We start from the raw sequence: 13,221 nt of genomic DNA, 5'->3' as shown, positions 1-13,221 counted from the left end.
ACCCCCGTCCAGATTTTTCACACTTGCTATCTGGTCATACCCAGAAGACTTTGAAACATGCAGGATCCAAAACACAGATCCAACAGAGAAGCCTGATGACTGTTCACCAGGAGGAACTCAGCCAGAGCTATACCAACATCAAACAAATTTCTTTGGGACTAATAATTTCAAATATAGAAAGTAACCAATCAGTGAACTACATTTTTATTAGTAGACTGAACTTCCAATTAATATGTCTATTGATTGAAATTACATGGAATTTCAAATGCTAATGTTCTTTCTTTAAAGTGATATTGTAAAAAAAATCCAAGACACGGTATATTATCCTAACATTGTCTGCCTGAACAAAATCAGCTTTTCTTCAAAGAGTTGGCAAAATAGAAGGCCAAGGTCAGTCCGATCACTTGCTGTTTCAGCAAATTGCTAAGAAGCTTCAAATTCATGGGAGATTTCATTCTATTGCCTATGAAGGAAACAAAGTAAGAATTCCAGCTTTTAAAGAAATACCTTTTAGATGGTCTGATACTTGCTTTCAACAAAGTAGGGCAGGGTCCATGACTCATAACGAATGGCCAAAGGCAATCATTTCTGATTCCTCTGACCTCTCAAATGCTCTGTGGACAGGAAGTATAAATCTAATGATTAAGTCATGGGCTGATAGACTAGACACTAGAAGACTACGTCTTACAGGAAATTAAAAAAACAACATATTAAGATTAATCTCAGGAGAAACAGATCATAGTTTGGATATATCTTGCTCTGTACCTGTAAAATATGAGGAAGAGCAAATTACCAATATTTTATAACAAATGATAATGGCAAAAGATAAAATATAAAATTTCAAATACTAATTTTAATTATAATGAACTCTTCAGTTAAATTGAAATATCTGTAATAGCAAGTGAGCAGTTTTAGACCTCTCTTACAAGGCCAATCTTTTTTATATGGATCCAAATAATTACATAATGTAATATATTACCCTTATTTAATTTTATTAAAAAGGAACTTATTGAAAATAAATGGCTCAGCAGATTCTGTGATTTAACTTCTTTATTTCAAATTAATCATCATTATGAATACCCCATAATTTTTAAAATTAACAGGTGAAAAACCAAATCCATAGGAAAAAATATTCTGATTTTACATTAGGTAATGTCGTACTGTATGTTCTGGATTATAAATTATGCAAAGATAAATTACAGAATAGGTGATAAATAATATTTCTCATGTTATCCACATCTAACATACATATGATTAAATAATTGTTTAAATATATTTATAAAACTAAAACAAAAGTATGCAAATGCCAGAAATATCATGCAGTTTGTTTTATTGATTTTTCAAATGCAACATTATTAAAAGTGTTAATTGTAGGCCTGGCTTGGGATGAGTAATTGGACATGGGTGAGTCCTCATTTCTTGGGAGACAAGATTCAGGAGGTAAATGGATCAGCAGAGTGGAAACAGAATGTATGTATTACCTTAAAATAAGGGAAACACCTAGGGAACCATTTACAATGGACAAACATAACAATGGATAACAAAAGCCTGGAATGTTAAATGAAGTAAAGAGTAAGTCAAGCAGGGACAGTGCATGGATAATGCTATTAAAGGATTGGTTCCTACAAAGTGACCAACCCAAACCCAAAACATGTTCTGCAATGTACAGTAAATGCAATGCAATGTGTAAATGCATATAAAGGAAGAGGTTTGCTGTGTAACTTTAGTTGAGTGATATGCCCTACCCCCAACCGTATGCTTGAGTCTGATCAGCCCAGCATAGCTTTGCTGTATGACAAATAAAGGAACCCTGGAGTCAAACTGAGTTTTTGGGGAACCAAGTTGAAGAGGTCTCAGGGGAACCTTAACATTAATACAACAGGGAATATTGCATGCCAACTTTTTAATTCAGCATAAAACACACAGAGAATAGTAACTAAGCTGCTGATTAACCTACAGTGCATAAAAAAAACAGTTTTATACAGATATGTCAACCCTCCCAGCTTTCTAGTCTGTTTTCTGTCTCCTCTATATCTCCTGTTGTGTCTACAGTTTTTGCCTGGCTATCATGATAGGTGAGGCCAGTGGCCAAAACACTCTAGATCCCTCTTTCCCAGTCATTTCATCTGCCCTGTCACCACACTCTACTCCTCCAATGAGACACCCAGTGTGCATTGGGTAAGACTCAGAACAGGGTGGGATGAGTGCCTAGCAGGGAAAGGTTTCAGTGGTAGCTGTGTTAGTCTGTATCAGCAAAAAAAATGAGGAGTCCTTGTGGCACCTTAGAGACCAAAACATTTATTTGGGCATAAGTTTCCATGGGCTAGAACCCACTTCATCAGATGTCTGAAGTAAAAAATACAAGATCAGGTATAAATACATGAAAGGATGGGGGTGCTTTACCAAGTGTTAGGTCAGTCTAACAAGATAAATTAATTAACAGCAGGATACCAAGGGAGGAAAAATAACTTTTGAAGTGGTAAAAGAGTGGTCCATTACAGACAGTTGACAAGAAGGTATGAGTAACAGTAGGGAGAAATTAGTATTGGGGAAATTAAGTTTAGATTTTGTAATGACCCAACCACTCCCAGTCTTTAGTCAGGCCTAATCTGATGGTATCTAGTTTGCAAATTAATTCCAGTTCTGCAGCCTCACATTGGAGTCTGGTTTTGAAGGTTTTTTTGTTGAAGAATTGCCACTTTGAGGTCTGTTACTGAGTAACCAAATAGACTGAGGTGTTCTCCTGCTAGTTTTTGAATGTTATGATTCCTGATGTCAGATTTGTGTCCATTTATTCTTTTGTGTAGAGACTGTCCGGTTTGGCCAATGTACATGGTAGAGGGGCATTGCTGGCACATGATGGCATATATCACATCGGTAGATGTGCAGGTGAACGAGCCCCGGATGGTGTGGCTAATGTGGTTAGGTCCTATGATGGTGTCCCTTGAATAGATATGTGGACAGAGTTAGCACTGGGGTTTGTAGCAGGGTTTGGTTCCTGGGCTGGTGTTTTTGTTGTGTGATGTGTAGTTGCTGGTGAGTATTTGCTTCAGGTTGGGGGGCTATCTGTAAGCGAGGATTGGCCTGTTTCCCAAGAGCTGTGAGAGTGAGGGATCATCCTTCAGGATAGGTTGTAGATCCTTGATGATGCGCTGGAGAGGTTTTAGTTGGGGGCTGTAGGTAATGGCTAGTGGCGTTCTGCTACTTTCTTTGCTGGGCCTTTCCTGTAGTAGGTGACTTCTGGGTACTCTTCTGGCTCTGTCAATCTGTTTCTTCACTTCACCAGGTGGGTAATGCAGTTTTAAGAACACTTGATAGAGATTCTGTAGCTGTTTGCCTCTCTGAGGGATGAGAGCAAATGTGGTTGTATCTTAGAGCTTGGCTGTAGACAATGGATCATGTGATGTGGTCTGGATGAAAGCTGAAGGCATGTAGGTAAGTATAGGGATCAGTATAGGTAAGTATAGCGATCAGTAGGTTTCTAGTATAGGGTGGTTTTTATGTGACAATTGCTAATTAGCACTGTAGTGTCTAGGAAGTGGACGTCTTGTGTGGTCTGGTCCAGGCTGAGGTTGATCATAGGGTGAAATCGTTGAAATCTTGGTGGAATTCCTCAAGGGCCTCCTTCCCAGGGGTCCAGATGATGAAGGTGCCATCAATGTAGCGCAAGTAGAGTAGGGGCATAAGGGGACAAGAGCTGAGGAAGCCTTGTTCTAAGTCAGCCATAAAAATGTTGGCATATTGAGAGGCCATGTGGGTACCCATAGCAGTCCCGCTGACTTGAAGGTATAAATTGTCCCCAAATCTGAAATTGTTGTGGGTGAGGACAAAGTCACAAAGTTCAGCCACCAGGTTTGCCATGACGGTATCGGGGATGCTATTCCTGATGGCTTGTAGTCCATCTTTGTTTGGAATGTTGGTGTAGAGGGCTTCTACATCCATAGTGACTAGGATGGTGTTTTCTGGAAGACCATCGAAAGCTTATGCCCAAATAAATTTGTTAGTCTCTAAGGTGCCACAAAGACTCCTAGCAGGGAAAGGACAGATGCAAACAAGGCAGTTATCTAACTAGGGGCAAGAGTTTCTTCAACTGCTGAGTAACAAGTACATTTCCAGTCAAGAAGATAGTAAACAAATAAGAGGAGAACTGCGGAGGTGAGAACTGAGGGACTGGCAGAGGCAGAGAAAAGAGTAATGGAGTGAAGGAAGGGAAAGTATGAAACAATTAATGGACTGGAAGAGGATGGAAAACTTATGCAGATTGGGAAAGAGTCATATATATAGACAACAAATCCCAATTCCCTTCCAAAAATGTTTAAAAAAGCACAACTCTAAACTCCACTCAGCCTCCTTAAAACAGACCCCCTGAAACATAAAAAAAAGTATTAACCTTCTACCCTATAAGTGCCAGGGAACTCTCACCTCTTTGGGCTGAGTAGATTTCTGCATACAATGCAGTCCAGTTTCAGTGTGCCTAGATAATGTGACAGGATCCTGAACAGTCAAGACTGAAGTTCCTAGGAAAGCAATTCTTCACTGTCATCTAATACAATTTCTATTCATCTTCAATTTCCATTCACATACACCCAGCTCCCACAAATCTCCCCACCCTTTGCCAGTACCTGTGTCTCCAAAACTCTAGCTAACTCTCTACATATAAATCCAACATCAACACACACCTTAATTCATGCCTTTCTTCCCTAGCCCTACCTACCAAAAAGGATAGATAGCTATCCAAACAGGGGGAGGCTAGGATAGGTTCTTTTAAGAGCTCACTCTTAAGGGTGTTTTGACTGCAGAAGAGACAAGCTTGCAGGTCTGAAAACAGTCCTGTTTCAGGAGAATCTATTTTATCCAGGCAGAGAGAATGGATTGGTTTCTTTTTAAGACAAATCACAAACACCTCTGGATTCATAGGTTCCAAGGCCACAATGAATCATTTTGATCATTGCCTCCTATATAACACCGGCCTCCTATATAACACCGGCTGGCAATCATTCCGATACCAATCCCAGTCCTGAGAGATAAAAAGTGGTTGAGAGAGACCAAAATCAGAAATCTAGCACTAAAAGTTGTCTAACACTAACTGTAACTAAAACTAGTAAAGAGAGAGAGAGAGAGGATCTATATACAGAAAGGAGTGAGGGAAGTTCTTGAGTTAGCTCTGATAACCATCACTGGCAGTAAGAAGGAACTGAGGTGGCTATCCTCTCTTACACAAACATGCAGTGGCATGTAGTGACAGAAGGCTCTTGAGCCACCCTGACGGGTACTGCAGATGAAAAAAATCTCCAACATCAGTGCACGGGGCTCATGGCATCTACAGTGGAATGGACGTGTGCAATCACTCAAAGAAGAATATAAGATGTCTTCTAGGTCTGATAAAAACATTAAATAGCAACATCCAAGGATCGTAGTAGCACTTTTGGCCACAGCATCCCACTGGGATCTCCAGTTCACCTCATTATCCATGCTGACTGGCAGATCTTTTTCAGTCACTGCTTCTCAGGATAGAGTCCCCCATACTGTAGAAAGCAAGTGAGGTATACATAATAAAAATTGCAATTGTTTTCAGTGGCCTCATCCCACTCTTCACCTCCTACCTGCAAGTTAATTACTAAAGTGGATTTGTCTTAACACTCCAAAGCATCTTTTAATGTCTTGACATATACCACTGACTCCACCAAAGTAGAGAAAGAAGATTGATTAGAAGCTGTCAAAGCATTACTTAGGAAACTAGAACAGCATGACATGCTTCCCAAAGAGCATATATCATATCAGTTCCACCATAGTGATATAAATAGAGTTATGGACCTTGGGGGACACCAGGGCAGCTGACAAAACCAAATGCACACTGAAAATAGATCTTCCAACGTCAGAGGCAGAATTAGAGAGTACAGACATTTCTGAAAGGATGCATCAAATCCCAGAACACAACAACAGGGCCAGGTGAAGGAGTATTAAGATACAGTCCTATTTCTTTTCTTTTCCAGGTCACCTCCCAAACAGCACAGAGGAAGCCAGCAGTGGACAGGGTCAGGAGGAGCTGGATTGAACAGGCCTATGAACATGTTAGGGCTGACCTACTGGTTCTCTTTTACTCCAGACAATATTTTGTTCTCCACCTCCAGGTCGCCATGAGCTGAAATGGCCAGATGGTCTTTGCAGGTGTTTCACACCATCGGTGTACAATCACCAGCTTCCTTCAGGAGATTTATATCAGTCAAGTTTTGCTCCCTACTGATGTCATCACCTGCTGAAGTAATTTTCTTGTGTTCTCCTACACAAACAACAACTTAGGATACAGGCAGCTGAGGAAAAACTTAGCTTGGGAAGTAGGAATGTTACAAATATTTTGTTCATGTTTGTTTGAAAGGAAAATTACAACTTCCAATTTGCTTGATGGCTTGAAACCTAAAATGTAAGCAAAAAAGTTTAAAAATAAAATCAGAGTTTTTTACTGGCATCTTCCCCATCAAATCAAACTCAGTGTTTGGTAACTGGAAAGTATGAACAGAAGTTGCTTGTTGTGTTTACAACAAGGGCATTTATTATTGCTTCTATTATACTTTTCCTCTTTCAACAGATCGTTCTCTCTCTCTCTCTCTCTCTTTAAAGTAACATTGCAAGCAGTCTGTTCAACATCAGAACCTCTCTGACCTTCTTAGCTTACCACAGAGATCTTATCCAAACAGACCAAAAGAAAGGATTCCCTACTTCAGAATTTTTCACTTGAGATCTTCCCGTCCTTCATCCTCTTTAATAAACTTTTTCAAATAGTCACCACTTTCCCACCACTACTTAGAGCAGGGCAATAGTTGTCAAAATAACCCTGCAAATTGCACACACAAAGAACAACAAAATGCACACATCCATCCATATTTACAGATGAACAGAAAGGATCAATTTGACCAATTTAGCCTTCACCAAAGTACAGACAATGGCTTTTGAACTAGATTCTAACTCCTAACTGGAGAGTATAAGCACTTCGGAAATGTGTATTTATAATAATTGCAATTATCTTTACTGCAGTATTGAAAGGTCTGTAATTCATCTTCCACAAAGGAGGATTATTTCAACAAAAGAATTGCCATCTTGAAAGAAAGAAAGAACAAAAAAACTTTTGCTGCCACCATGGGCTTAAATACCTCAAATAAGAGGGTCCAAAATGAAGACTAAAATGAATAAATTCTATTTTCTGAGGCAGGCTTAGAACTCTCATCAGCAAAATTCAGTCTTCTTACCATGGCTATTATGCAATTCAGTGAAGATTCTATTTGAGAGATTAATCAGGTCTAGACAAATTATGTCATTCTATCCTCTTCAGGTGTTTTGTTCATCCTAAGGCATTCAAACCCTACATTTTATTGGAGAGGGTTTCACTTAAAATGTATCCAGAGCAGCATAACAACTCTGACACTTCAGTCCGTAACTGGATACTGGAGACAAGGGCTAGTCCACATAAGACACTCCATCCACATACTTTGCAAGGAAATTAGCCTCAAGTAAAGGGCTTTAAAATTACACTAGACATTGACCTTTATACCCCTTTTTACTTTTATATTCTGTGCACTGTCTCATACTTATGTTTACATTCCCTTTCAGGTTGCAGAACTACATTCAAGCAACTGCATGCTAAGAGAGGCAGGAGAGAAAACAGTGGAGATCTGATTTTAGAAGTGCACCTAATATGAAGATGTTCCACAGACCGTAAGTTAATTTCCCTAAATAACTGATCCTGGTAAATGTACCCCATCAGTCTTTACTGATCACAAATCAAATCCTAAATAGTTAATAGTCCCCAGTATACCACACATACTTCATCTCCAGCTGGTGTTGTAGCCAATGTTGTTAAACAACTTTACTTTTTGTTTCTCTTCATGGTACTATTATACGTAGATATGGTTTAAGGGTGGTACCATAAATGCTCTGTTTTTTTGTTCGGATGGGAAGGCCAGTCCTGAAATGGGTGTTATATTTTAATAATTATTTTTATACTCTCATTACAGCTTTTGGAAACTATTCGATTTCCTTTAAAATAAACAAAAATCTAATAAAAATGTTTTTGTGCCCTCTCTTATTGGTTTTAGTTCTTTTACCAAAGACAAAGTTATTAAGGAAGAAATTAATTTTCTATAATTACTATTTATAAGATCTATCTATGTGCCTGATATTAACAATAGCCCTAATTTGAACCATTTTCTCCATTTATGGCTATTTTTTAAAAACAATTTTGGATAAAATGTGAAAAAATAAAGACTCTTTCACTTAAACGTCTACATCATTAAAAGGCACTGGATTTATGGAACCAGATCTCTGAGGAGGCAATATGGACTCTCTCTCTTCTAAGTCACTTGTTCAAATCTGCACTGGCCCAGGTTGATAATGACAGAAAACAGTAATTTTCTGATGGTTGTTCAGAAAGACATGTAAAATGAGATAGTGAAATTAGAACTATTTCTAAAAGGCAACTATTTACATTGCAATTGGTGGCCACAGCACAAAGGCCAACTACTTGAATGGGAACATAGACCACGTTATTTTCTATACACCTACTGGTGGTCCCTACAGAATAGCAAGAAAGCTCTCACAGCTGCTGTTATACTGAACACCTGTATGTATACCTCAGGGGTGGCAATCTGACATTTTTCACAAGTGCTAAGACGCACTTATGTCTCAATATTGGCTAACTGCATTTGATGTTAAATTATATAAAAGATGACAAATACTGCAAAACAGCAAGGACTGGCAGCCCTTCCACTTCAAGCAAAATACTTCAGTTTGTAATTTCAAAGAAGATTGCTCTCAGACAGGGGTAGGCAACCTATGGCACGCGTGCCGAAGGCGGCATGCGTGCCGAAGGCGGCACGCAAGCTGATTTTCAGTGGCACTCACACTGCCCGGGTCCTGACCACCGATCTGGGGGGCTCTGCATTTTAATTTAATTTTAAATGAAGTTTCTTAAACTTTTTAAAACCTTATTTACTTTACATACAACAATAGTTATAGAAAGAGACCTTCTAAAAACGTTAAAATGTATTACTGGCACGCGGAACCTTAAATTAGAGTGAATAAATGAAAACTCGGCACACCACTTCGGAAAGGTTGCCAACCCCTGCTCTAAGATTCAGTATAACATTATGAAGCAGTTAGATTTCAATATTTTAAATTTGTTTTTAAGTTGACTGAAAAGAAGTTTTATTTTGGAATGTCTTTTAGCTACTAATCCAATTAATTACAACTGTTAATTGGATTCCAAAGTCTAATGCACAAATTTCCCCACATTAAAATAAATAAACTCCTTTCTTTCACCACCTTTCTCTTGCTTTTCTCTCCAGAGGGGTATGTTACAGAAGTCCCACAAGTGCTTGTAGAATCTTCCAATTTTTTTTTAAATCAAAATCTGAGAAATATTTATGCTCATAAAAATACTTCTGAAAAGCCATAAGATGATTTGCCCTCTGCCCCGAATCTCTAGACTACCTTGCAGAAATACTGAAATTACCAAATCGGATTAACCCATGGTCCATATAGTCAAGTATTCTCTTTCTGAAAATGACTGATACTGGATGTTTTAGAAGAAGGTGGAAGAGATCCTGCAATAAGTATTTATGGAATAATTTGGCCAAAGTTTCTTGCTACCCCTCAACTACCTACTGCAGCCGGGATGGCCTTACCAAGAGAGAGAGAGAGAGAGAGGAGGAGCTTCTTATGTACCTCTCTACCCCAGGAGCCTGGACCAATTAACACCAGCTTCTCAGGGAGCTTCCTGTTTCCTGCTGCTTCCCTGAACCCACTTGAGAAGAACAGGCAGTCAACTGAAGTAGTAGGCGCCAGTTAGGCACTTAAGATGCTGATATCTTCCCTCACTCAGGCCCTGCTACCAGCCTGCTTATTTGTCCCCTTCAATTGAGTGTTGAGGGCCAGTATAGCTGGCACAGAACAGCAGTCATGAGTGAAAGAAGAAAACACCCCTCTGGGGCAGCATTCAGAAAAACAAAGAAAGCAAAGGAAGCTTTTCTATCTAAGCAGGAAGGAGCTGTCCTGAAATACATAGACACAAACATTCACGGTGAGTCTTCCAGCCCCAGTGAGGATGTGAGTGGTGAGGAGATGGCTGATCTTCCACTTAGTCAGAGTTCAGGTGGCCTGGCAGCTACTGCAGCATCTCAAATGGATGTAACCATGCACATTCCTGAAGAAAAGTGTAGATCAGAGAAGAGTGTGGTGGAGGTGCAAGAAACAGCTGCTGCTGAGTTTAGTTCCTTAAGACTAGATGATCCAGGATTGTGGACCCACTTGAGCAGTAGCCTGAGGGACTTCCTTATACTGCATGGGTCATAGCAAATGAAAAACTTCATGTTCCCCAAAGACAATGAAAATAGAAGTTTCCATCCAACACATTACTGGCATGAAATGCCCAATGGTGACAAAGTAGAGAGGCCACGACTTATGTACTCAAAAACCCAGAATGCTGCATACTCTTTTTGTTACAAACTCTTCCAGTCTAATGTTCCAGCCAGATTGGGTTCTACAGGAACAAAGGACTGGAAAAATCTGGCTAGAAATCTGGCATGCCACAAGAAAGCAGCAAATCACCAGAGAGCATTCCATAGGTGGAAAGAGCTTGAGATGAGACTAAGGTTAAAGGCCAACATAGATGATCAGCATCAAGAGAAGATTGCATCAGAGTCTCTTTACTGGCAAAGTGTTCTGAAAAGGGTCATTGCCATTGTGAGAATGCTTGCTACCCAAAACCTAGCACTGTGTGGCACTTCAGATCAGCTGTATATGCCAAACAATGGAAACGTCCTTAAAATTGTGGAGCTGATGGCTGAGTTTGACGCTGTACTCCAGGAGCATCTAAGAAGAGTCACCACCCAAGAAATTTACACACACCTCTACCTTGGAAAAACAATTCAAAATGAGATCAGACAGTTACTGGCAACAAAAGTCAAACAGAAGATTGTGGCAGATCTGAAGTCAGCAAGATATTACTCTGTTATTCTGGACTGCACCCCTGACATCAGTCATATGGAACAAATGACTTTAATGGTGTGTTTTGTAATAACTACAGAACCTAGTGAAAATGCCCTTGCAATGGTGACTGTCAGAGAGCATTTTCTAGAATTTATTGACATTGATGATACTACAGGAGATGGTATGACAAATGTGCTTCTTAAAAAGCTGGAAGATACGGGAATTGCGATAGCTGACATGAGAAGTCATGATACTGGTGCCAACATGAGAGGAAAGAACAGAGGAGTGCAGACACGGATCCGAGAGTTAAACCCTCAAGCTTTTTTTGTCCCATGCAGTTCTCATTCATTGAACTTGGTGGTCAGTGATGCAGCATCAGCTTCTAGTGAGGCTGCTGAATTTTTTAATGTAATTCAAAGCATCTATGTATTTTTCTCTGCATCAACTCATCGATGCAAAATTTTGAAGCAACATCTGGGAATATCCTCTCTGACACTGAAACCACTGAGTGCCACACAATGGGAAAGTTGACTGGAGGTGATAAAGCCTATCGAACACCAAACTGGAAGATAGATGATGCCATAGTTGCCATTATGGAGGATAATGCTATGACAGGAACTGTTTGTGGGAGAACAGTGGCAGAGGGAAATAGAATCACCAGAAACATACATAACTTCAAATTTCTGTGTGGCTTAGTGTTGTGGCATGACATACTGTTTGAAATAAATGTTGTAAGCAAGAGACTCCAAGGTCTTGACCTTGATATATCTGGAGCAATGGAACAACTGGACTAAGCAAAGTCATACCTACAGTCTTACTGGTCAGATGAGGGATTTCAAAATGTTCTGAAGAGTGCACAGGAGTTGGCAGAGGAACTTTACATTGAAGCTATTTTCCCACCCATTCAAGAATACAAGAGTCATCAAAGAAGAAGACATTTTGATTACGAGGCACAAGATAATCCCATAAGAGACCTCAAAAAACAGTTCAAAGTTGAATTCTTTAAGCAGGTGATAGATTCTTCAACTGACTGTATTGCACAATGTTTCATGCAGCTCAAGGAACGTGGCGGTATATTTGGCATGTTGTATGATATTCCAAAACTCCTCACTCTACCTGAAGAAGACCTACACCGGCAATGCAGGGCACTAGAGACACTGTTGACACATGATGACGTGTGATATTGATGCGAGTGATTTAGGTGGTGAACTGAAAGCCCTTTCAAGATACATTTCAGCAGGATCAACTCCAAAGGCTGTTCTGGAATATATGTGCACAAATAAGATGACCACCCCCTTTCCAAATGCTTTTGTTGCTCTGTGCATACTTCTAACACTTGCTGTAACAGTTGCCAGTGGAGAAAGCAGCTTCTCCAAGCTGAAGTTAATAAAAACACATCCACGTTCCACAATGACACAGGAGAGTCTGGTCGGCCTTGCAACCATCTCAATAGAGCATGAGCTGGCCCAGACTGTGAACCTTCAGGAAGCAGTTCAAATCTTTGCAACCAAGAAGGCATGGAAAGCACCACTTTGATTATTCACACAGATAAAAATACCAGTGTTTACTATGCAGACAAGAAAAGTTACATTTGCTGTTCAGGCGTGTGAAAGTGTTACTTAAAATTTTTGAACCAGGCATTTTAAGTTGTTAGTTCTCCTTTACTGGGGTAGGTAGCAGAGCAGTACATGAGAGGAGAAGAACAGGAAGAAGGCAGAATTGAGACCTTGCAAAGTTTTGGCCCAAGTGAGAGGGCACGGGGGCATCATTTGAGCTCCCCGCCTCAGGTGCCAAAAAGTTGTGAGCTGGCTGTGTACTGCCGGGCTTCTTCCACTCTCTGATGCACCTGGTACTGGTCACTATTGTAGAGAGTATACTGAACTAGGTGTACCGCTGGACAGATACAATTAAATTACAATGTTTTTGTTTGAGGAATATACTTCTGAATATTCATTTCTAAATTATATAGCTGGATTTTTTTTAAAAAATTAGACTGTTTAAAACACAAATATATTAAAGTTTCTCACACTTCTATTTTAGTTTCCATTCAAGGAATTCAAAATACTTTACAACATCTCTTTGGGGAGGACTCAATTTATAATTTAGAAGTCAAATTTTGGATGTCTAATCCTTGCTAGTCCTCTTTTAGTGAAATATATTTTTCACTCCTCCAGTATACAACTGATTTTGAATACTTTATGTTTTCTTAACAAAACATATCACACAAATACTGTATTACAG

The 13,221-nt window shown here is 39.6% G+C and overlaps 1 long non-coding RNA gene across 2 annotated transcripts in view; it reads right to left on the bottom strand.

The window, feature by feature from the left end:
- The window catches only part of LOC120398798, a 43,093-nt gene that overhangs the window by 6,469 nt on the left and 23,403 nt on the right, over positions 1–13,221 (bottom strand). The window contains exon 2 of one of the 2 annotated variants that reach the window (XR_005594711.1): positions 508–614. The exons of the other annotated variant lie outside the window; for it this stretch is intronic. This is a non-coding gene — a long non-coding RNA (uncharacterized LOC120398798). The remainder of the gene's footprint in view (positions 1–507; positions 615–13,221) is intronic. 2 annotated transcript variants of the gene reach the window in all.

The sequence above is a fragment of the Mauremys reevesii genome, linkage group 2, assembly GCF_016161935.1.
Source record: "Mauremys reevesii isolate NIE-2019 linkage group 2, ASM1616193v1, whole genome shotgun sequence".
NCBI lineage: Eukaryota > Metazoa > Chordata > Testudines > Geoemydidae > Mauremys > Mauremys reevesii.
Note: the sequence above shows the minus strand (reverse complement) of the source record. Positions and strands in the feature narration are given on the sequence as shown.